General features: G+C 45.1%; 1 protein-coding gene across 7 annotated transcripts in view; it reads right to left on the bottom strand.

Moving 5' to 3' along the window:
* The window catches only part of IER3IP1 (immediate early response 3 interacting protein 1), a 1,095,035-nt gene that overhangs the window by 633,803 nt on the left and 436,460 nt on the right, over positions 1 to 24,772 (bottom strand). The window contains exon 1 of one of the 7 annotated variants that reach the window (XM_050768199.1): positions 23,145 to 23,148. The exons of 5 other annotated variants lie outside the window; for them this stretch is intronic. The gene's annotated coding sequence lies outside the window, so the exon portion shown is untranslated. Of the gene's footprint in view, positions 1 to 6,855; positions 6,860 to 23,144; positions 23,149 to 24,772 lie in introns of those variants that run through there. One more of the 7 variants, XM_050768190.1, reaches the window with a different exon arrangement.

Below are 24,772 nucleotides of genomic sequence, written 5' to 3'. Positions count from 1 at the left end.
TAGTGCCCACGCTAGTGGATACAGGGTTTTAGGATGATGAAAATGTTCTAAAATTAATTGTGCTGAAAATTGTACAACTCTTGTGGACACACTAAAAACCATTGAATTGTACAGTGTAAATGAGTGAATTGTATGGTCTGTGAATTGTATCCCAATAAAGATGTTTTTAAAAAACAGTATTAGCCAGATGTGGTGGCACTCACCTATAATCACAGAGCTTTGGGAGGCCGAGATAGGAGGATCACTTGAGGCCAGGGTTTTGAGATCAGCCTGGGCAACACTGTGAGATCTCATCTCTACAAAAACACTTTTTAAATTAGCTGGATGTGGTGGTGTGCTCCTGTAGTCCTAGCTATTCAGGAGGCTGAGGCAGGAGGATTACTTGAGTCCTAGAGGTCAAGACTGCAGTGAGCTATGATTGCACCACTGTACTCCAGCCTGGGTAACACAGCAAGACCCTGTCTCTAGCAAAACAAAACAAAAACAGTGTTATCTCTTACTTCCTTATTCAGATGGAATTGGGCCATTGGTCTCTTATGTTTTATGGTTTCCATTCTTTTCCTTCTTTTCACATTTCAATCCCACTCATCTATCTGGATTTATGTTTCTTCTCTGCTCAGGCTCCCTCTCCTCCCTCTCTCCCTTTCTTCTCTCTCCCTCTCTCCCTCCCTCCTCAAGAAAAGAATTGCAGGATATTCTCAGAAGCATTGTCTTTGCAGATTTGCTCATGCAGAGAACTGATATGTCATCAAGCTAGTGGCTTTCCAGTGAGTCAATGAGCAACAATTGAGCTTCAGGGCTTCCTCCTGGTCAAAACTGAGTTAGGCCAGGTGCAGTAGCCAAGGTGGGAGGATCACTTGAGCTCAAGAGTTCAAGGCCAGCCTGGACAACATAGCAAGACCCACTCTCTACAAAAAATCAAAAAAATAGCCAGGCATGGTGGCACACGCCTGTGGTCCCAGCTATTTGGGAGGCTGAAGTGGGAGAATCACTTGAGCCCAGGAGGCTGCAGTGAGCATGATTGCACCACTGCACTCCCAACCTGAGTGATAGCAAGACCCTGTCTCAAAAAATAAAATTTAAAAATTAAAACTATGAGTTACCCAAGTATATTGTGCACAACACTTAGATTTTGTCTTCAAAGAAAATAAAAGGGGCAAAGGCCTTATTCCTAAGGCATTTAGAGCCTATGGCCATATTGATTCCCTGGGAAGTGGAACGGTTTAGGAAGAAGACTTTTCTGAAATATTGTCTTACCTAAGTACCCTATCCCCTAAACAGGGTCAACTAAAGTTAAGGCAAATAATGACAAGAAGAAGACACCCAATGGAAGCAGGGGGACTGCGTTTCCCAAGTGCGACAGATGCCATTTTCCAAAAACCGCCGCAGCAACGTTTCTGATCCCACATGGATTTCCTGATTATTGGACAATCTTCTTAAGAAAGGTGGAGTCTAATTCCCTTCCCCTTGAGTATCCTGCTCAGTCCCCTTGAGGATTTCTTCTAAGGAATAAAATCTAGTGGAAGTGATGCTGTGGTTTCTGATGTGAGGTTAGAAAAAGTGATACAGCTTCTATCTGGTTCTCTCTCCTCTCTCTCTCTCTCTCTCTCTCAGTCTCTCACATACTCTCTCTCTCCCTCCCTCCCCTTGGGACCCAGCCTCCTTGCTATGAGGAAGCTCAGGCCTCATGGAGAGGCCATGCAAGTGTATTCCAACAAGTTCCCCAGCTAAAGTCTCATACCACAGCTGACATTAATTTCCAGGCATGTGACTGAGAGAGTGCGAGAGCCTTCATGTGACTTCAGTCCCCAGCCTCTATGCCCACCCCAGCTGACAACAAGTGAAACAGAGCCATGTTATCCCTGCCAGGCCCTTCCCCAGCTGTGGATTCCTGAGGAGTTAGTTACATGTTGCTGCATAACAAGTTACCCCACAACCAACTGGCTCGAGATATTTATTTTCTCATAGCCTCTTTGCTAACCTAGTGTTTCAGGACTGTGGGCACGGCTCAGCTGGGTCCTCTGTGTCAGTGTCCTCCACAGGTGGTAATCAAGACGTTGGCTGGAGCTTTCATTGCCTCAAGGTGGGAAGGCGACGCTTCCAAGCTCACTCAGGTGGTTGCTGGCAGGGTTCATTTCCTTGAGGCCTGCGGAATTATGGCTTTCAGCTCCTTGCCATGTGGGTCTCCCCAGCATGATGGCTTACTTCACACAAGCCAAGAAGGCAGTAGAGTGAAAATGATAGCAACACTAAAGTTTCAGTCTTTTATAAGCTAATCACGGAAGCAACATCCCATCTCTGTTGCCATATTCTATTCATTGGAATCAAGTCACGACATCTATCTCATGCTCCAGAGGAAGGGATTATCCAAGGGTGAGAATCCCAGGAGCCATATCAGAAACTGCCTCTGCACTGAGAAAAATGAATGTTTTGCTTATTTTAATCGACTAGGGATACTTTGTTATGCAGTGTAAGATAATGGGAAAACACCAAAACACAGAGAGGAAGAATTAGGTAAGAAAACTGTACTTGTTGAAATATTTACTTTATTCCAGGATCATTTCACAGATGGCAGAAGTAAGGCTTAGAGAGGCGACTTGCCAAAGCTATTAGTGGTAGAATGAGGATGAAAACCAATCCTGTTAGACTTCATAGTCCATGACCTTCTCACATTTCCACTCTACTTCTGTCCTTTGAAGAAAAACAAAATCCCAAACCATTTCAATATTAAATGGTGTTTTACCAATGACCTTTCTTTAATCCTCAAATTTAACCAGCAGAGACTATTTCTGGGTACACTCCCCACCCACACCTCTTCAACTCCTAGTTACAAAGGACTTTCATCTTCATGCAAATTCTGTATTTTATGAAGCTGGCAAGACCAGTCCACCATGCTTAGCTACATTTTTTTCCATAAAAACAAGCTTTCTGGAATACTATCACTTGCCATAGTGAGGACATAGATTCCAGGAAGTTGGTTTCAAATGCTAAAAAAAGAACATGAGGCAGACATCTGCTTGAGTAGAGAATGTAAAACCCAACTGCTCCTGCTGCTAGTGTCTCTAGGCCGCCAGCCCCGCCCCTGCAAGGGTGGTTCAGGCTAAACACATTAAAAACTTCTTTCAAATTGATTCAAGGATACAGGATAGAAGGGAGGCTGACTTTTTACTGCAAATCTTTTTGTGCAGAATTTCAAGACATATTATGTGCTCGCTAATTATCTTTAAAATTCTGCTTAGAGCCGGGTGCAGTGGCTCATGCCTATAATCCCAAGGCTTTGGGAGGCTAAGGCAAGGCAGATCACTTGAGGTCGGGAGTTCAAGACTAGCCTGGCTAAAATGGTGAAACCCCGTTTCTACTAAAAATACAAAACAAACAATTAGCCAGGCATGGCGTCATGTGCCTGTAATCCCAGCTATTTGGGAGACCGAGGCAGAAGAATCACTTGAACCCAGGGGGCAGAGGTTGCAGTGAGCTGAGATCACGCCATTGCACTCCAGCCTAGGCAACAAGAGCAAAATTCCATCTCAAAAAAAAAAAAAGTTCTGCTTAGAGACTAATCTTGGTTGACAGATTTCTATCAAGGGAAACTGAGGCATTTTTCAAGATGGATTCGATAGTCCTAGTATCTTCTCTAGTGCTGATTCTGTGCTGCTCTAAGCATCCAAGATGAGCTTAAGCCTAGGCACCCAGCAGGGACAGAAAGGGCAGAGAGGTGGTCTTTGCAGGGGCACCCTGCCTGCTTGCTGGGGAGACAAGTAAGGTTATTCCAGAAGCAGCAGATTACTCAAAGCCAAACCTTAGAGGCTCATGGACTGAGTGATATTCTAAAAGATGGACCAGAACAGAAGATGACCACACTCTTCTGCAGTCTATAGTGGTAATGGTGGTAAGAATAATGTGAATTACTATTTATTAATTAGGGTGCTTACTTAGCCCATTAACATTTAATTTAATTGTTGATAGGATTGGAGCTAAGTCTATCTTTTCATTACCTATCATCTGTTTATCTCTTCTCAGTTTTTGTTCCCCTGTTACTCCTTTCCTTCCATCTTTGGACTATTGCAGTATGTTCTAGAATTACATTTTAATGCATCTATTGACTTCTTAGCTAGAACCATTTGCATTATTTTTTGGAGGTTACACTAGGGATTACAGTGTGCATCCTTAATCTTTCACAGAGTTGACACTGTGTCCCTTCCCATAAAATTTGGATGCTTTACAACTGTACAGTTCCATTTATCCCTCACCCCACCCCACTCACAGGACTCCCTATGCTGTAACGGCCATTTATATTATATCCACATATTCTGTAGCCTGCAAGAAACACTATGCTTTCTTTTTTAAATAGTCATATGTGTGTAGGTATGTATGTATTTGTGAGAGGGTCTCATTCTGTCACTCAGGCTTGAATACAGTGGCATGATCAAAGCTCACTGCAGCCTCAACCTCCTAGGCTCAGGTGATCCTCCCACCTCAGCCTCCTGAGTTGCTGGGTCCACAGGCATGTGCCACTACACCAGGCTAATATTTGGATTTTTTGTAGAGATGACGTTTCACCATGTTGCCCAGGCTGGTCTCAAATTCCTGGGCTCAAGCAATCCACCTGCCTCAGCCTCCCAAAGTGCTGGGATTACAGGTGTGAGCCACCGTGCCTAGCCAAAATAGTCATTATGTATTTCAAGGAAATTGAAATTAAAAAATAATATTATGGCCAGGTACAGTGGCTCACACCTGTAATCCCAGCACTTTGGGAGGTTGAGACAGGGAGATCACTTGAGGTCAGGAGTTTGAGAGCAGCCTGGCCAACATGGCAAAACCCCATCTCTACTAAAAATACTGAAATTTGCTGGGTGTGGTGGCGCACACCTATAGTCCAAGCTACTCAGGAGGCTGAAGCAGGAGGATCACTTAAGCCTGGGAAGTGGAGGTTGTAGTGAGCCAAGAGTGTCCCACTGCACTCCAGCCTGGGCAACAGAAGAGAAACCCTGTCTCAAATAATAATGATGATGATGATGATGATGATAATAATAATAATAATATATTTACCCAGATATTTACCATTACTGATGCTCCTTATTATTTCCTAGAGGTCCACGTTTCTCTCTTACATAATTTCCTTTCAGCTTAAAGAATGTCCTTTGCTTTTCTTCCAGTGCAGGTCTGTTGGAAATGTGAAAAATAAATAAATGTCTATTTTTTTTTTAAGAATATGTTTGCTGGGTACAGAATTTTGAGTTGACGCGTTTTTTTTTTCTTCTTTCAGACCTTTAAAGATGGTGTTCCACTATTTTTTGGCCTCCATGTTTTCTTATGAGAAATCTGTGGATGTTAAAATTATTGTTCCCCAGAATATCATGTGTTGTTTTCTCTGGATGCTTCCAAATTTTCTCTTTATCTTTGATTTTCTATGGTTTCACTCTAATGTATCTAGATGTGGTTTTCTTTGCACTTATCCTACTTGAGGTTTACCACATTTTTTGAATCTATACATTTATATCTTTCACCAGATTTGGAAAATTTTCAGCCACTATTTCTCTAAGTATTTTTTCTACCCCATTCTTTCTCTCCTCCTGCTCTGAGCCTCTTAGTACACATATATGTGTCCTACAGCTCCTGGCAGTTTTGTTCATTTTTTTAACATTTTTTTCTCTTTCTTCTTCAGATTAGATAATTTTCATTGATGTACCTTTCTGTTCACTGATTCTTTTTGGGGGTTGGGGGGTGGGGGACATCTCCATTCTGCTATTAGGTCCACACTGTTATGAACTCTATAAATTTTTTTAGTTCAAATGTGCTATTTTTCAGCTCTAGAAAATTCATATGGCTCTTGTTTATATTTCCTGTTTCTCTGTTGAGTTTTCCTATCTTTTCAATCATATGAATACATTTTCCATTACCTCATTGAGCATGCATATAATAGTGGCTTCAAAGTTCTTATGTGATCATTCTAGCAGGGTATCTTATAATTGACCTCCATTGATGTCTTTTTACTTAAGAAAAGTCATATTTTTTTGGTTCTTTGAATGTCAAAGTTATTTTGGATTGCACCATAGACTGTGAATTTTATATCATGGAGATTCTAAACTCTATTATATTCTTCCAAAGAATGCTAATGCTATTGTTTTAGAAGACAATTAACTTGATAGACTCAAATTTCAGTTGAATTGCCTTAAGTAGATAGCAATTCAAATCTCAGTTCAGTTCCATTAGTCTTTGCTACAAGCACATGTATGGTACAAGGGTTAAAAATTCCCTCAATTTGGATATCTGAGTTCATGCACAGAACTTAGAGTTGCTCTTTTTGGCTCTCCTCTTTCTGGGATTATCCTTGCATGTTCCAGCGGTTGTGGCTACCCCAGGCTCTGTCCTCTAACATTTCAGGCCAGAAAAGTGATAGATTTTCTATCAGAGTTTTAGTCACTCCATACAATGCCATAGCAAGCAGTTTTCAGCCTGAAGCCATTAGAACAGAAAATTCACCATGTGCCAGTCTGTTTTTCCAAGTCTCAACTCCCTTCCAAATTCTCCCTGATTTTTCTCACTCTGCAGAGGCTTCAAGTCATTGCTTTTTTGTATTTTTTCCAGAATTTATTGTTATTATTTGTAGGATTACAAGTTTATCAGGAGCTCATCCCACCAGATCAGAAATGGAACCAGCTACTATTTTTTAAACCTCCTCCATGTACCCATTTATGCCTCTCTTTTCAAGTTTTTTTTTCACTTTTAAATGTTTTCTTTTATAAAAGTAAAGTATACTCAGATAAGAAAAAATCATATAGTACAGAGTAGAACAGAGAATAAAAATTAGTCTTTCAATCCTCTTCAGACACCTCCCCCAACTCCAGCTCCACTCCCCATCAGTAAGTATATGTATATTGAATTCTTCTACACTAAATAAATCATACTATAATAAATGTGATTTTTATTTTTTGTTAATTTCCAAATCATTACAAATAAAATGATTTTATTTCCTTTCATTGGCTATATAGCATTTTATTACATGTATGTGTCATAATATTTATGTACCACAGTGTATTTAATGTGATCCCTTCTAACTGACATTTTAGTATTTCTCCATTTTTCACTGTTACGAATCATGCTGCAGCAAACATTCTTGCACATATATTTTTACACATTTGACAGAGTATATAAAATCCTAAAAACGACATTGCCTGCACAAAGAATAAGTATATTTTAAATTTAGATTTCAACTTTTAAAATAATGCTTTTGACCTAAAGCATTCTGACTTTCGAAAGCAGTGTTTTGCCTAAATGCTGTAAGGTACAAGACAAAGAGAACTACACAAACATTGTGTCTTCATTAGTAAATTTGTTTCCTATAGGGATACTGTTAGATTCTGAAACTGTTTTATATATAGACTAGGGTTGAACAAATAAGTAAATATATTACAGAAATGAGAATCAAGTTTCTCACTATTGGACAAAGAAGTTACAAATAAGCAAAGGCAGAAAACTGTAATGAACCCTGTTGCATTGAATTAGTGTTAGAGATATCAGCACAAACTAATTTATGATTATCACAATAAAGATTAGATAGATAGATAGATAGATAGATTGATTGATTGATTCATATTTCTCTGTCTACTGAAAGGACTTAGAAACAGTGACATCCCAATAGCAATGTGCACATCTAATAGCAAGATTTTGGTTTCTAAATACCATTTCCCAGTAAAAGGAATCAGGGCTCCTTGGAGAAATGGTTGAACCAGAGTTGGAGTAAGAAAACTACAAGATGAACTAAGAGTATCCTGTGGTACCAGAAAGAAAGAAAGTGTTCAAAAAAAATTATGGGGTCATGTCAAAGGACACAAGCCACTCTAAAAAGGCTCCCAATACCAAAGAATGAAATAAATAAATGATTGCATAAACAAATAAACTCCAACTAATAGCTGGGCATGCTGGCACATGCCTGTAGTCCCAGCTACTCAGGAAACTGAGGTAGGAGGATCACTTGAACCCAGGAGGTTGAAGCTGCAGTGAGCTGTGATCATGCCACTACACTCCAGCCTGAGTGATAGAGCGAGACCCTGCCTGTAAAAAAATAATAATAATTCCAACTAATAAATGTAGAACAAATGAGAAAAATAGAAGATCGCCATTAGAACATCACAATTACAATTACTGTAAGCAGAAGCTGGCTCCACCTCTGAATTAATGCTAACATTAACAGGTGAAAGTTTAAGAAAAAAAAACAGGATGTATATTCAAAATATCTTCCTGAAAATACTTATTAGTTACTGTAGTGAGACATGTTAACAAATTCTTTGATACGTCTCCCTTGGAGGTAGACCTTAATTTCTCTCTCCTTGAGTATGGGCTGGGACATAGTGACTCTCTTCTAACAGAGTGTTAAGGAGAGGAAAATATTAACTTTGTCATGGATAAAGCTGACGGACACCACCTAAATCGAGTGATCAAAGTTAACATCACCATAGTAAGACCTAGTGACACCACACAACCCCTGATGCCATGCACTGAGAAGGACACATCACCTCTGTGGTCTTCCTCCCAAAATTCTATCACCTCACTCTAACCAGCAGAAACCATCAGACAAATCCAAATTGAGGGACATTCTACAAAATATCAGAAAAGGACTTCTAAAAAGTGTTGAGTCGACAAAAGAAAATTCTGGGGAACTAGGCTGGGCACGGTGGCTCACGCCTGTAATCCCAGCACTTTGGAAGGCCGAGGCGGGTGGATCACGAGGTCAGGAGATCAAGACCATCCTGGCTAACACGGTGAAACCCTGTCTCTACTAAAAAAAATACAAAAAATTAGCCGGGCGTGGTGGCGCCTGTAGTCCCAGCTACTCAAGAGGCTGAGGCAGGAGAATGGCATGAATCTGGGAGATGGAACTTGCAGTGAGCCGAAATCGGGCCACTGCACTACAGCCTGGGTGACAGAGCAAGACTCTGTCTCAAAAAAATAAATAAATAAAATTCTGGGGAACTGTCACAGTTTGGAGGTGATTAAAGTAAGCATAGAGATTAACATAACATGGTAATCTGGATTGGATCCTGGAACAGAAAGGGACATATGTAGAAAAAGTGGGAAAATCTAAATGAAGTCTGTAGTTTTGTTAATAATATGGTCCCAATGTTAATACTCTCTTAGTTTTTATCATTGTACCATAGTGATGTAAAATGTTAGCATTAGGAGAAGCTGGATGAAGAGCACACCGAACCTCTCTAAACTTTCTCAGCAACTCTTCTATACATTTAGATTATTTCAAAATAAAATATGTTTTAACACCTGATCTTAGCCAAAAGGCTGAGAAGCAATTTTTTTTTTTTTTTTTTTTTTTCTTGAGAGAGTGTCTCGCTCTGTCACCCAGGCTGGAGTGCAATGGCAGGATCCTGGCTCACTGCAACCTCCACCTCCTGGGTTTGAGCAATTCTTGTGCCTCAGCCTCCCAAATGACTGGGACAGGCATGCACCACACCCAGCTAATTTTTTTTGCATTTTTAGTAGAGATGGGGTTTCGCCATATTGGCCAGATGGTCTCCAACTCCTGGCCTCGAGTGATCTGCCCACCTTGGCCTCCCAAAGTTCTGGGATTACAGGCATGAGTCGCCACACCTGGTCAAATAAAAGGTGTTTTAAAATAGTTGCTCCAGTCTGTAGTCCCACCAAGGACTACATATGAGATAAGAATAAGACTACATACGAGATAAGAATCTCCTCACATCCTCCCCAACATTGAGAATTATTAGACTTTCAATATTTGCCAATTTGATGGGTAAAATGGGATCTGGCTATTTTGAGTCCTAATTCATTCATTGAGAGAGAACCTGAGCATCTTTTCATGTGCACTTCATCCATTTACATTGCTTTTTCTGTGAGATGCCTATTCAATGTTATTCCTGTTTCTACAGCATCCCTACATAAGTACTATTATTCCCATGTTACAGCTAAGAAAACTGAGGCTCAGTATGGTTGAAAAACTAGCCTCAAACCTCCCCACTAATAAGTAAAGGAGTGAGCTTGAACCCAGATCTATCCAGCTCCAAAGTCCACACCCTGTCCAATACCTAGGGTAAGTTGGGACTTTGCCTCATCTTCCTGCTGTTTCCTGAGATAAAGAGTAATCAAATGACAGAGGCTTCTTCGTCTGATGCAGTTATTTTAATTTACGATGAGGAAAGAGGCTGAAAGGAGTGACTAGAGTTACCCAAAGTCACACAGGGGCAAGAAGAAGACTAGAACCCAAGTCTACTGGCTCCCAGCCCAGTGCTCTTTCCACCAAACCATGTGGCCTTCCATGGTGCAGGCCAGGGCGGTCATGTGTCTGTCTTTACGTGTTCAGTGGTGGAAATTCTTAGATGTAATATTCCTAAACTCCTAAAGCCTACGCAGGCACCCAATAGGATTGAAGTAAATCATAAAGGTTGTTTTTATGTTGTTTTGCTGCAGTAAAAGATCTATTTTAGCTCAAGCATTGGATACAAAGTTCTAACAAAGGTCTTCAATAAACCTTGAATGTATGTGAATACGGATGTTACAGCCTCCCTCACTCCCTGGTCACATGACACCTTCCTTCTAAAGATTAGAATTCAAGGTCACCTGATTTGGAGAATTTCCATCTCCAATTTGCTGGCAGTTGCCATGACCATCCTTGGCAATTTTTGTTTGTAGCTCCGTGTTGAGAACGACTTTTGTATATTTCTCTGGGTTGAATGTGGTGTACCTTCCCTTTACAATATGAAACTCCTCAAGCATCAAATCAGTTATTCTACTCCAAAAAGCTTAATATAAAGCTCTCAACATCAACATGTTGGTGTGTCCAAGTCACATAAACCAAGCATAATAACAGCTGCCATTTATTGCACATTTAATACACACCAGACACTCCGTTCAGTACGTTATGAGCAATTAGTCACTTAGTCCTCCCAAACACGTCATCAGCTCCATTTTACAGATGAGATGTCGAGCACAGAGAGGTACAGTAGTTTGCCCAAGGTTACACAGCTAGCAATTGGAGGAGCAAGGAATTGAACCTGGGGAGTCTAGCTTCAGAGCCCACACTCTTAACTACTATGCTTGGTCTATGGGAGCCCCATTACAAGAATATTTTGAATTATCAAAAATGAAAGTCATAAAATATTAGAGGAAGAATATTTAGCCAATTCTTTCTGAAGCAGCACAACCTAGAGCCTTGCTTCCCAAACATTGTCATCCTCCAGCCACCTCTTTGATTTCGGCCATGGCTGACATAACCTGCACTCTTAGTCACTTAATATCTTTTAAATCGACTCAATTGTTTTTGCTCAAGTAAATTATTTAAAAAGGAAAATGACCTCATGTCACTATTGTAAATGGAAAAGTAACATCATTTACTTTAAGTAAATGGTAACCTAAAAATAAATACCATAGAAACAAAACAAAACAAAACAATGTCAATAAATTACACTTAGATCTACTGCCTACCAAAGGCTCAGAGCCTGAATAAGCTCTGTTCTCTCTTTACCAAGACAGGGGAGTTTTAACAAGTTGTAGAGAGGTATTTGTGATAAACCAGCATCAAAAGGTAATCAGAAGAATTGCAAGAAAACTGGAAAAAGGAATAAAGGGTTCTCTGGAGCTTAGGGGACAGAAACCCCAAAGAAACAGTGGCCTAAAGAAAATAGAAACTTACTTCTATCTCACACAGAAGACAAAAAGTAGGTGGACCAGGGCTGCTGAGACACCCCATAGTGTCATGATGAGGTGGCTTTTATCTTGGAGTTCCATCAGGTGTGGTTCACAGGGTCATTTCAAGGCCCAGGATTGCTCCTCCAGCACCAGCCATCTCATCTGCTTTTCAGAGAGCAGCAAAAAGAAAAGGAGAAGAAAAAGGAACATCCTTTCTTTCTAAGAACACTTCCTCACTGTTGCTTACATCCCCATAGGCTAGAACTTAGTCACAGCCAGGGAGACTAGGAAATGTACCCTTTATGTTGGGTAGCCAAGTGCCTCACTTAAAAAAAAAAAAACCCAAAAAACAAAAAACAAAAAAACAGCAAACAAAATTTTATTACTAGAGAAGAAAGGGGAGGTGGATGAACGATAGCAATCACTGTGGTTTCATGATTCTCCACTGTGCCTGTGTGCCTCCAGGAGTCACCTCAGGGGGTCCATGTAAGTCCAGCCCAAGCCTGGACTCTGAATAGACACCTCCGCCTGCCTCTGAAGTCGGCCTGGAGCCCATGTCTCCTCTGCACAGTGTTTCTTCCGAGCTTGGGAAAACACTTCTCTCTCCCACCACGGTTGCTATTACAGGGTTTTGTTATTAGGCCCCTTAAGGGCTGTCCTGCCCTCTGAGTCCATCTCTGCAGCCTCCTTGAACCAGATGGGCTGTGGCATGGCTCTGCACTGCTGAGGAGGGTAGAGCACTGCACAGGGAATCAGTGAGACTCAGCTTGGCTTTCCGGCTCTGCCCCTCACCAGCTGTGCTGACCATCATCAACCCAAGCTCTGAGTCTCTTGTTCATTGAGCCTGATGCTGCAACACCAGACATGCAGGTCCTGGCCACAAGCTGGAAGAATCCGTAGCCCCAGATCCAGTTCTAGCTGGAATAACTCTGTTCCAATGCTCAAGGAGCTTCACATCTTAAAGGAAGGTATGCCACATTCAATACAAAGACATACAAAAACCATGCTCAGCACAGAGGTACAGACAAAAATTGCCAAGGATGGTGTTGGCAACTGCCTGCAAATTGGAGATGGAAACTCTCCTATATCAGGTGACCTTGAATTCTAATCTGAAGAGGCAGGATGTAACATGACCAGTGGAGGGAGTTACGGGGCACAGTCAATGACTAGCCATCCAGGTGGGGTTGCCATCCACCTGGATCACCGAGAGGAGGGGTGCCACCCCAGTGTGGGGCTAGGATCGTAGGCTGCAGAGCAGGAGGTAACCTGGGGCTCAAAACTCAGTGGTTCCACCTTTTCAAAACCAAAGACACGTTTCAGTATGCGCCATCTCAGGAGACTTCTGTTTTAAGAGCTGCTTGCCAACTAAATTGTACAAAATTAAGAATTCATGCATGTGTCCTGTATTTTTCACCTAAAAATATGTATCTCCCGGCCAGAGGCTCTCATGAGCAAAGCATTTGCGCTGACAGATGCTCAACCCTGGCTGTCCTGCTCAGGCTCATGCTGGAGAAACCGGCACTTAGGTGGGGTTTTTCACTGGCAAAAATAGCTGGTGAGCCAGCCCCACTCTTGGTGCCTCTTACCATCTTTGTTGGTCTCCAACCTCCTCCCAATTTGACAAGCACTCGTCTTCCCAACTCCCCAATCTCCCATTTACTGGTAAGAAAACTGGGGCTCAGAAGGGGAAGTGGCTTGACCAAGGCCACACAGCTGTGGGTGGAGAGATGGAGGCAAGACTGTGTCAAGAGTCTCCCGATGGGTGGCCTCTGTCCTGCCTCCTCCTACACACTCCCCACTGCTCAATTCCAGCCCTCCAACCCACAGTGTGGGAGCCAGCTTGGCACCATTGTGGGGAGGAAAAGAATAACTCACAAAGGAAGATGTTTAGAATCGTCCACACCCATGGATATAAGGCAGAAAGGATGACAGGATCAGAAGGCCAAGGCCATGCCAAAATGCCATTGGTCCCATAAATTAGGCAGCCAGACATGCCGGACTGGCTATATAATGAGCTGCCACACTGACGGTGTGTCTGAAGGCTGTGGTCTTTATGATGGGGCCCATCACTTGAATCTGGCGAGTTGTGTGATCTTCCACAGGTGATAAGTAAAGTATTACTTTCCCCAAACACCATCTCAATCAAGCTCAGGAATAGCCCACCCAGAAGCCGTCGTGACATATCACACTTCATAGAAGTATAAACTGCAATACGTTTTTATTTCCAGTCCCTATTGAAATCACTGACCCCCTCGCATAATTGTCCAAGGAGAGACCATCAGAGAAGCCAGGTGTTTGCTCAATTTCCTTAATAGCTGAGTGACCTTGAGCACACCACTGCTCTCAGGGTCCTCAGGTGAAAGGTGGTCACATAGTCCCTGTATTGGCTTGCTAAGAGCTGCTGTAACAAAATACCACAAACTGGGGGCTTAGGCAACAGAAATGTATTTTCTGGAGGCTGGAAGTTTAAGATCAAGGTGTTGGCAGAGTTGGTTCCTTCTGAGGGCGGTGAGGCAGAATCTGTTCCAGGCCTCCTTCCCAGCCTCTGGAGGTTTGCTGGTCATCTTTGGAGTTCCTTGGCTGATAGAGGCATCACCCCAATCTCTGCCTTCATCTTCACATGGCCTTTCTCTCTGTCTCTCTCTCTCTCTTTCTTTCTCTCTCTCTGTCTCTCTCTGTCTCTCTGTGCGTGTGTGTGTGTGTGTGTGTGTGTGTGTATGGGTCCAAATTCTTCCTTTTTTATAAGAACACCATTCATGGCCAGGCGCGGTGGCTCACACCTGTAATCCCAGCACTTTGGAAGGCTGAGGCAGGCGGATCATGAGGTCAGGAGATCAAGACCATCCTGGCTAACATGGTGAAACCCCATCTCTACTAAAAAATACAAAAATATTAGCCAGGCGTGGTGGTAAGCACCTGTAGTCCCAGCTACTTGGGAGGCTGAGGCAGGAGAATGGCGTGAACCCAGGAAGTGGAGCTTGCAGTGAGCCGAGATCATGCGACTGCACTCCAGCCTGGGTGACAGAGTGAGACTCCATCTCAAAAAAAAAAAAAAAAAAAAGAACACCATTCATATTGGCTTAGGGCTCACCTTAGTGATCTCATCTTAACCATATTCCATCTGCAATGACCCCATTTCCAAGTAAGATCCCATTCAGAGGTACTGAGGGTTAGGATTTCAACATATGAATTTTGGGAGGACACAGTTTAACCCACAGCAATTCCCTGTATTCATCCCAGCATGGCCTGCATCTCGAGTATCACAGAAGGCCATGCGTGTGAACACTCTTGGGGAAGATAAGAGGACAGGATGAAAGGGCAGGTGTGAGCTCCCCAGAATCTGGACCACTGAGATGTGGCTGTAACACCCCCAAGAGGCAGGAGCATGGAGGTATGAGAGGCTCACGACTCTTCTGGAGAGCTCTGAGGAGATCCCATGCAGCCAGATTATCTAGGTTTCCTTGAAATGCTTGATGTAAGATAAACCCTGGAAAGAGTTTTCACAGAGGCAGGGCCTCTGAGCTGCTCTGCACCAGTTGGAGGGGCTTGGGTTTCTTTCCTGTCCTATCTAAGGGTTTGCTGCAATCAACAGCAGATTTGCTTTCAATGACACTTGCTTGGTTATCTGGGTAGAGAAACCAGTCTGAGTAAATTATTTTAGCATCAATCCTGTCCATTTCAATTCCGATGTGGTTTGGGATGAGTGGACAGCAGGTTGCCATTTCCTGCTGCCCAGTATCAATATGACCTGGTCACTCTGTGCCAAGTAGCCCAGTTCTGGATAGGATGAGGATCTCAAGCCCCCTCAGCTGCCCCTGCTCACCTTCCTGGACTCATGGACCACCTTCTCCCCTGCCCATGCACCCTCCATTCTATGGCAGAGAGAGTCGGAGTAACTTGCCCAAGGTCGTGCAGTCAAGTGGCAAAGCCAGCATCTAGACCCAGCCAATCTGGCTCCCAAACACCATGTTTTCTTACATCAGGCTGAAGCTGGCCACTACCCAGACCAAAAGGCTCAGTTGTATGATGTGAAGGGCAGGACTCTGGAAGAGAGGCTCAGCCTGGAGGAAGGGCAGAACTTTCCACCATTGTACTTCAGAGTTTTCCAACTCAGTGCCTTGAAGAAAGGGCACCAGAGCTGAGGAGAAAAGATTTCACCCTAGGACAGGAGAGCCATTTGGAATGGAAGAAATCCTTCATGCTCCCCAATGTTGAGGAGGCCCAAGTAGCCTTTTTCATTAATGGACTGGCTTTATTAGAAAACATATCAAACATATAGATAAACATCAAAGATAAACATCTACCCACAACCCGGCTTTATCAAATTGAACATTAAGCCACATTTGCTTCAGATTTTCACTTCTAAGAAACTGAACAACAGATCGAGTTGATCCCTGCATATCGTTCCTGCCATCATTCCCCTTCTCCCCAGGGAAAATAAAGAACCTCTTAGGAATTTGGTGTTTATCATTCCTGTGCAGATTTTTATAGTTTTAATACATATTTATGTATCCACACACATTTTATAGTACTAATTTGCATGTCTTAAAACATTATACAAATAGTCTCATACTAGACATTCCTTCTGCAACTTGTCTTTTCCACTCAACATGATGTCTTTGAGATGTATCTATGTTGATGCCTGTGACTGTAGTTCATTCATTTTAACTGCTATATGGATAGAGCACAAGTTTTACATTTATTTTCTGGTTGTTTCCAATTTTTTATGTCACAAATGATCCTGCAAGAATATTTTTGCACCAACAAGGCTCCTCATACTCCTCTGCAACACAGACCTAGAAGTGTGATGCCCGGGTCATGGGGCAGGAACATCTTCAACTCTCTGGATATTGCCAAACTTCTCCCAAAAGTGGTTCTTCCAATGATACTCCCAGCTGGGTACCTTTGATCTCAGCACATCCTTGTCTACACTTGGTATTATCAGACTTTTAAAAAATGTTTACTGGCTGGTATGGTGGCTCATTCCTGTAATCCTAGCACTTTGGGAGGCTGAGGCGGGCAGATTGCCTGAGGTCAGGAGTTCAAGACCAGCCTGGCCAACGTGGTAAAACCTTGTCTCTAATAAAAACATAAAAATTAGCCAGCCTTGGTGGTACGCACCTGTAATGCCAGCTACTCAGGAGGCTAAGGCAGGAGAATCACTGGAACCCGGGAGGTGGAGGTTGCAGTCAGCTGAGATCACACCACTGCACTCCAGGCTGGGCAACAGAGCCAGACTCTGTCTGAAAAAAAAAAAAATTTTTTTTACCATGCTAATGGGTATGAAATGGTATGTTTCTGGGATTTTAATTTGCACTTTGCCTAATTAGCAGTAAGGTTGAGCACTTTTCCATGGCTTGATTTGAATGGCTTATGTCTTTAGGTATCTCCCTGCAGGAGATCCAAGGGGAAGTGCAAAATAGTTGGAAGTGGAATCTTTGTCCCAGCCCTCCATAGCTCCTGAAACTCTCCTAAGCCCTGGGTAAGAAATTCAGTGGCTTGAATAGCCTGGGGGAGTTGCTCTTGTGGAGGCTGAAGAGACAGAGTTAACGAAGGAGAAGGGGCCAGTTCCATCCCACCCATCCACCCACCCACCCACCGACTGGAGTCCCACACAGCACCAAGGAAGCAGGTTCAGTGTCAGAAGTCCACCCAGAGTGGGTTGGGGAACAAAGCGGGGTGAAGGAGAGCAGAAGGGATGTGTAGGTGCCTTTTCTGACAAGCTCGACTGGGCAGGAGAGTAGAAGGACAAGGAGTTGAGGGAGGTTTTCTTTCGCCATAGGGGAGGCAGAGCATCTTGATCAAGGAGTGAGGGGGAGTCAAGACATGGGAGAGGGGGCAGTTGACCATGGGAGCAAGGCTCAGGGTGTCACAGCAGGAAGGCAGAAGGAAAGGCAATGAGAGAAGGCCGGCTGGGAGGCCCGGCACGTGCTGCCATCTGATGGCTGTTGAGCACAGCGCTTGGTCCTCAGGTGCCCGTGAGGGGAAGGCACACAGGAGAGTTGAGGAAAATGAGGAAGGCTTGAAATAGTCATGGAGAGTGAGCGGGGAGTGGGGGAAGGGTTGTTCAAGAAACCCAATAAGACTGCCAGGCTCCGTCCCCAGGCACCACTTTTTGAATGCCTCTTTTAATCCCTTTTTCCAAACCCTGAAATCATGACTGTTCATTGATGGTGCAGGGAGGTCCCTCAGTGAGGATGCCTTGAAGTAAAAGATCATTGGAATCAGCTGGAAATCCCAGTGACAGTGAAGAGGGAAGACTCATCTCCCCCAGAGCCAGAGGCCACCTCTGAGCAAGAGACAGTGGGGACAGTGCCCCCGGAGTGAGGCGGGTATTTCTGAGCGTGGCAAAGGCTCTGTGGAAAACACCATAATTCCAGAGTGGAGAAGTCAGAGAATAACATAGCCAATGGTGATGGGCTTGGCTTGCTCTTTCAGTGATTTATTTTCTGTTTATTTTATAAACAAACATTTTATCATAGTCTATTTTTCCATAGACTATGTATTTATATAATAATATGGCAGAATGAAAAAAGGCAAGTGACATTTTTGTTAACTATTAGCACAAACCTCTTGCTTTTTCATGATTGCTTAAGAAAATTAATCTCGGCCTCAATATTTTTCATTACCTCCCCTTTATAGGCTTATGTATCCCCTAATGGCTGTCTCTTCTCAAGGTCAGGATTGCCCAGAGACACACAGGATTACGATGTTAAAAATAAAAATAGCTGCAGCCTTGTATCTGCACAGTGCCCTGCACTTTCTAAGCCATGTCTCCAGCCTCAGCTAATGTGGGCTTCACAACAGGCTCCTGCTCCACAAGGTGGGCAAGACAGGGTGGCATTTTTAAATTTTTTTCTTTTTAACCCTCCTTTAACAGGCGGGGAAGCTAGGGGCTGGTGAGAAGTGATTTGCAAAGACTACCCAGCTAGGGAAAGGTAGTTTCAGCTGGAATTCATCATGGCTGGCTCCCAGTGCAGGGCTGAGAGAGTCAAGGGTTAGGATCCGAGGGCAGGAAGCTGGGGCATTGGGGGTCGGGCGGTGCAGGCAGGACCCCAGGGAGCGAGCTTGCTCCAGGACACACCAGCAGCTCCTTGGGCGCTCTCCTAGCATCAGGCATTGCTAATGGCCACGACTGGGTAGGAGCAGAAAGCCTCCCCAACCTCCAGAGACAGTGGCCCCTCTCGGAACGGAAAGCTGCGGAAAGCACCATGGCTGCCAGGAGAACCAGGGGCCCTCAACATGCTCGCTTAGACATGCTCCAGGCAAAGAGCCAAAGAAAAGAATAGTGGGACCCCCACCCCCCCAGAAGCCAGTCCCCTGCCCCCCAGACCTGTTCTAGTGACTCATTCCTCCCCAGGGAGTGGTCTTTGGAGGAAACGGCCACAGAGTGCCTGGGAGAAGTTTTGCAGGGACAAACCTCAGGAAGGTCCCTGGTCTCCAGGAAGGAAAAACAAAGCAAGGATTAAAATCACAACGGTTGGCAACAGCAACAATCTCCAGGGCACGTGGGTACCTGGTGAGGGACGTGCAGGAAGTACGATGAGGGGGAAGATGGTGTTTGCTTGGCTGGAATGCGGGAGCCCATTTTTCCTCTGGCCCGTGGCAGGGACAAGGCCCAGGGGGGCCTGCCTGCAACCCAAGAACAAGATCACGCAACCAACTGGCCGGAGTGATGAACCCGTCACATCCCTACCTGTGAGTACCCATGGATAAGATAACTCAGATTTTGCTTGCCCCAGGCTAAAATTTTTAAGGACTTATATTTTAGACTTCTCACTCAAAGAAAAGACTGAGGCCTGGTTCTCTTCTGTATTGAATCCCATCTTTGCAGAAAGTCACACATAAGGGAATGACACAAATGGAAACAATACAGACATTCACTCATACACTCTCATTGCCAGGGCCCACCAAACCTCATCCCAAACCCTCAAGGTTTTATCCAAACACACATTTTGGGCCACATGTGATGGTTCATGCCTGTAATCCCTGCATTCTGGGATGCTGAGGCAGGAGGATCGCTGGAGGCCAGGAGTTTGAGACTAGCCTGGGCAACATAGCAAGACTCCATCTCTAAAAAAAAATTTTTTTTTTAATTAGCTGGGCATGGAGGTGTGTGCCTTGTAGTCCCAGGTGCTCGGGAGACTGAGGAGGGAGGATCACTTGAGCCCAGGAGATTAAGGCTACAGTAAGCTGTGATTGCACTGCTGCACTCCAGCCTGGGTAACAGAGCAAGAGTCTGTGTCTAAAAATAACAAAGTAAAATTAAAATGGGCCAGGCAAGGCGGCTCACATCTATAGTCCCAGCACATTGGGAGGCCAAAGGGAGTGGATTGCTTGGGTCCAGGAGTTCAAGACCAGCCTGGACAACATGGCAAAACTCTGTCTCTACAAAACATACAAAAATTAGCTGGGCATGCTGGCATGCGCTTGTGGTCCCAGCTACTCAGCAGACTGAGGTGGGAGGATCCTTTGAGTCCAGGAGGCAGAGATTGCAGTGAGCTGAGATCGTGCCACTTGCACTCCAGTCCAGGCAACAGAGTGAGACTCTGTCTCAAAAAAAAAAAAAAAAAAGGCCAGGCACGGTGGCTCATGGTGGCTTAGCACTTTGCACTGTGGTTTCTTCCAGCCTCCTTAACTTTGGTTCCTTTTGCCTAAACTGCTTGTTCCTGTTTTCTCAGCCCAGGGAGGCTCTTTTCAGATTGCTCAGGGTTGGTGACTCACAGTATCTTCAAGGGACACATGGCTTACACCTGTAATGCCAGCACTTTGGGAGGCCGAGGGGAGATTAAGACCATCCTGGCTAACATGGTGAAACCCCGTTTCTACTAAAAATACAAAAAAATTAGCCAGGCATGGTGGCGGGTGCCTGTAGTCCCAGCTACTCGGGAGGCTGAGGCAGGAGAATGGCATGAACCCGGGAGGGGGAGCTTGCAGTAAGCCGAGATCGCGCCACTGCCCTCCAGCCTGGGCAACAGAGTGAGACTCCATCCCCCTGCCCTCAAAAAAAGAAAGAAAAAATTAAAATAAACACACATTTTACTCTCTCAGCACTGGCACAGTTAGGAAAAAAGAATGAACACTGGCAGTGTGGAGTCCCAGAGAAGCCACCGCTGTGACCTGCTTCTGGCTGGAGAAGAGAGTCACAAGTTGGGGTCACAGAGCACTGTGGCCGGAATGTAAGGCTCTGTCCTGCTTTACTGGGGCAAGATAACATTAGTGGACACCTGACGACAGGTATTTGCACAAGACCAGAAATGCATTCATCTCTCCCTTTGTCCCTACATTTGTTCATTTTGCCACTCTACAGGCATATGCCAATTGCCCACAGGAGCCCGACACTGTGCTGGCCACAGAGAGTTGCCAGTTACTGCTGCAGGCTCCAAAGGGCCCTCTTTTGCCCAATCCCCCTTGCAGGTATGTGTCGGACATACCTACATGCTGAGCACCATGCCAGGATGAGGAATCCAGAGACAAGGGACACATGGCTCCATCATCAAGGAGATGCCTGTAGTGGGCTAACAATCTCCATCCTTCCAGAATAGGTTGAGTTTTTGGAAATAGTACAGGTTTTCTTGACATTCATTCATTCATTCATTATGTATTTCTTGAGAACCAGCGCTACTGTAAGCATGGGAATACAAAGTGGACACAACAGACATGGTCCCTGCCCTCAGGTAGCTTACACGCTGGTGGTGGGGAGACAGATGATACAATACAAGCTCACCACAGTCAGCTTATTTGCTCCAAGTAAGCAAATAGAGAAAAACATACAGAGGCAGTTTCTCATGATGCTTGCTAGGAAGACAATACAAAGAATCCGGGATGTACAACCATTGCTGAGTGAGGGAGTAACATCACTCCGGGGAGGGAGTTTGGGGTTAAAAACAGGTAAGTAAGGATCTCAGAGGCCAGGGAACAATTCATGAATCTGAAGCAGCCCAGGAAGCCACCCCCAAAGAAGCATTCTGGAGTATTCTTGGAGTAAATGTAGGGGCATCTAAGGGACTTGGAAGTGTTTGACACTCATCCTGGACAAAATGTGGAATTAATGGATTCTAAGGTATCACCTAAAGTTATTTAACTTTATATCTAAACTAGGTTTTTAAAGTAGTCTTAATTTTAGATGTGTGCATGTCTTTTCTCTCTAATTAGTTGAAAATTCCTTTAATACAAAAACCAGATGTATCTTTCCTTCTTTCTCTCCTCCCCACAGCCTCGCTCAAGTCCAGAAATCTGCTCATTCTTTCCCCATGTTCAGGCATTCATTCATTGTTTTAATCCACAGGTGCATGCCAATTACCTGCAGGTGCCTGATGCTGCATATGGCTCCAGAGCACAGATTCAGAGAGTAATAGGACACATCCTTGCCCCCACGTGGCTCGAGAGGCCAGGGGAAACAGGCTAGCATAACTACAGCTGTGACAATATGATGCACAACTGGCCCCAGAGCTGTCCCAGTCATGGAGCTTTGTTTTGGGACACACGTGGGCATGTCCCCGCCCCAGCGCTAGGACACTGCAGCAGTGACCTCTCCCTCACTTCCTTCAGGTCTCTGCTCCAATGCCCCTTTGCCATAGGGGCCTTCCCTGACCGCTCCCCTTCGCTCCCTCTCCCTTTACCCTGCCCTGTGTTTCTCCACGGTGCCATCACCTCCTGACAGCGCATTTCTTTACTGTCTTTGCAGTTCTGTGAAGCAGAGATCTTGTGCTTGGCACAGATGGTGCTCAGGAAATATTGTAGGAAGGAAGGAAGGAAGGAAGGAAGGAAGGAAGGAAGGAGGGAGGAGGGAGGGAGGGAGGGAGGGAGGGAGGGAGGGAGGGAGGGAGGGAGGGAGGGAGGGAGGGAGGGAAAGAGAGTGAAGAAAGGGAGGAAGATACTGTGAGTCACCAACCCTGAGCAATCTGAAAAGAGCCTCCCTGGGCTGAGAAAACAGGAACAAGCAGTTTAGGCAAAAGGAACCAAAGTTAAGGAGGCTGGAAGAAACCACAGTGCAAAGTGCTAAGAATTTGGAGCAGAGAGGCAGGAGGTGAGGCCAGAGAGGTGGGTGGGGACATCTTCTGAAGGGGCTTGAGACTAGCAAAGGTGTCCTTGGGCTGTAGGAATGATCTAGAGCAGTAAAGCCGAGGACCGGGAAGAAGGCGTGCTGGAACAGAGAGAGATGGAGACTGAACAGAGGCTTGCTGGCAAGGGCCTACTTGATCTAGCAGCTTTCAGACAGTGCCAGCAGAGCAGGGAGGTAAGAGAGTCCCCAAGCAGAGGGTACAGCCGGGGTAGTGTCTGGGGGGCTTCGTGGAGGAGGTAGGTGAGCCTCGTGCAGCCCATACCAGAAGGAAAGCAGGCTTGGCATTCAGGTGGGCCCTTGGTGCACCTCAATCAGCAGGACAGTAGGAAAAGGGAGAGAGCGCGTAAGGTCCCAGAGGCAAGCTCTCTGAAGCTGGGCGCCTGCTCCTCCCATCTCTGCGTTCCAGATAAACATGCTCTTCCACCCCCACCATGGACTTATGCTAATAATCCAGCCAGGAAATTCCTGCTTAGACAGGACCCCACCTTCCAGGGCTTTACAACCAGACCTTCCTCTCATTACCTATCCCCCACCCTGGCTCCCACACCTCCTGAATTGGCCTTGAGTGGTCTCCGCCCATCCCCACCCCTGCCATGCCTGTTGCTATCTCAAGGCCAGGAGGCGTCCCAGACACAACTCAGCCCCCACCTCTCCTTAGCCTTGGAGGAACACTGGGGTTTGCTCTCTCTGGGCTCAGCAAGGCCTGGGGGAGAAGGTGTGGGGGCTGGGTTTACCCCCATCTTTTTGTAGCCTTCTGGGCTGTTCTGCCCTGTCCATCCCTCCTTTTCTACCCCCACAAAGGAGAGGAGGGCAAAATTCACCCCAGGGCAGGGGTCTCTCCCTCAGGACTCCTGCCAAGAAGTAGACACCTGGAGAAAGGGCACAACCTGTCCAGAAATGAGGAAGCCCGTGGAAGCCACCCCACCCCACTTAGAGGGCCAAGGAAGACACATTATTCTTATATAGCACTGCTCCTTACAGCTCTAAAGTCACTTTCTGGTGCAAAAACATAAAAATGTATTATGTATGACTTGGTATCACATTTGATATATTTAGATAGTTTTTCAGAAAAGCAAACCAATAACACCTCACTGAGAGACAAGAAATTCCCTTTCCCCCAAATTTCCAAGTTATTTTCATAGCCTTCCCAGCTCTCCTTTGGAGAGAGGAGAGGCAGAGACCCCCCTGCTCCCCAGGAGCCGGGCTCTGGGGAGAGGCTGTGCAGCAGCTCTTCTGGTGCAGGCACACCCGGCCCTCGGTGGGATGTCAAATTGATTAACTTCATCATGGTCGTGAGCTCCCTAATGTTTTTCTTTGAAATGTCTCGGCTCTAAACGATCGTGACCCAAGGCAATTTACAGTTACTTCCATTTTTTTTAATGAAGTCTGATTTAATAGTCGGAATGGTTAATGGCCTCGTCTGTCACACATAATAAAACAGAGCCTAATTGTATTTTAAAAAGGCCCTTTTGGTATGAACAGAAGCAACAACTTGATTGAATTGTGAGATAGGGCTTTGGTGTGTACTAAGATGTCTTCCCAAGGGCGCCAGACACTCTCTTCCTGGGTCGCCATCTCCCCCTCTCGCCCACTCCCCACATGGTTCCTTTTACTAAAGGAATTTCATAACTCTCCCAAGCAGTCATGACCCATGGCTGTCTGCAGCCTCCTTGCAAAACCCCATCGAGGGCTCCCAGGACTTCACACACCCTCCCATAATTATAGCCCTCCAGGCCCTCCCACAGAAGCAAATGGCCTGACACCCATTTTACACTTGGGAAAATGGAGGCTGGCTGGCTAGACTTGCTGAGAGCCCCAGGGCAGGGAGTCAGTGCCTCAGTGGACCCTGTTGCCAGCTGGCACTCCCCACCCGGCCAGATGGCCTGCATGCCCTCCTCCACTGTGGCAGAATGAGGCCCATGAGCCAGGCCAGGCATCATGCAAACTATCCTCTCAGAATCACTGTGGTCAAACCCTGAATCCAAAACCCATGGAGAAACTGAGGCTGAGAGAAGTAATTTCAGAGCCCAAAGCTTCCTCCAAGGGACCTGA

The sequence above is a fragment of the Macaca thibetana genome, chromosome 18, assembly GCF_024542745.1.
Source record: "Macaca thibetana thibetana isolate TM-01 chromosome 18, ASM2454274v1, whole genome shotgun sequence".
NCBI lineage: Eukaryota > Metazoa > Chordata > Mammalia > Primates > Cercopithecidae > Macaca > Macaca thibetana.
The sequence above is the reverse complement of the archived record's forward strand: the minus strand, read 5'-3'. Positions and strand labels throughout refer to the sequence as shown.